Source organism: Eimeria mitis, genomic scaffold (genome assembly GCF_000499745.2).
Source record: "Eimeria mitis Houghton genomic scaffold, Emh_scaff1251, whole genome shotgun sequence".
Taxonomy (NCBI): domain Eukaryota; phylum Apicomplexa; class Conoidasida; order Eucoccidiorida; family Eimeriidae; genus Eimeria; species Eimeria mitis.
Window position 1 is genome coordinate 9,200 of NW_013568441.1, and position 202 is coordinate 9,401.

The following is a 202-nucleotide window of genomic DNA, read 5'->3' on the forward strand; positions in this document are numbered from 1 at the left end:
GTCTTGTGTATAAGAGGTGTAGGGGGCCCCCCCCCGGCGTGTATGGGGGGCCCCCTCGGTGTATGGGGGGCCCCCGTCTGTACCCTTTGGGGGCCCCTCTATTTACTCCTTTTAGGGGTTTTATAAGAACCCTGGGGGCCCCTGTCTCTGTGCTATAGGGTACGCGTTGCTGCAGCCCCTCCTCGGGGGGCCCCCCTGTCTG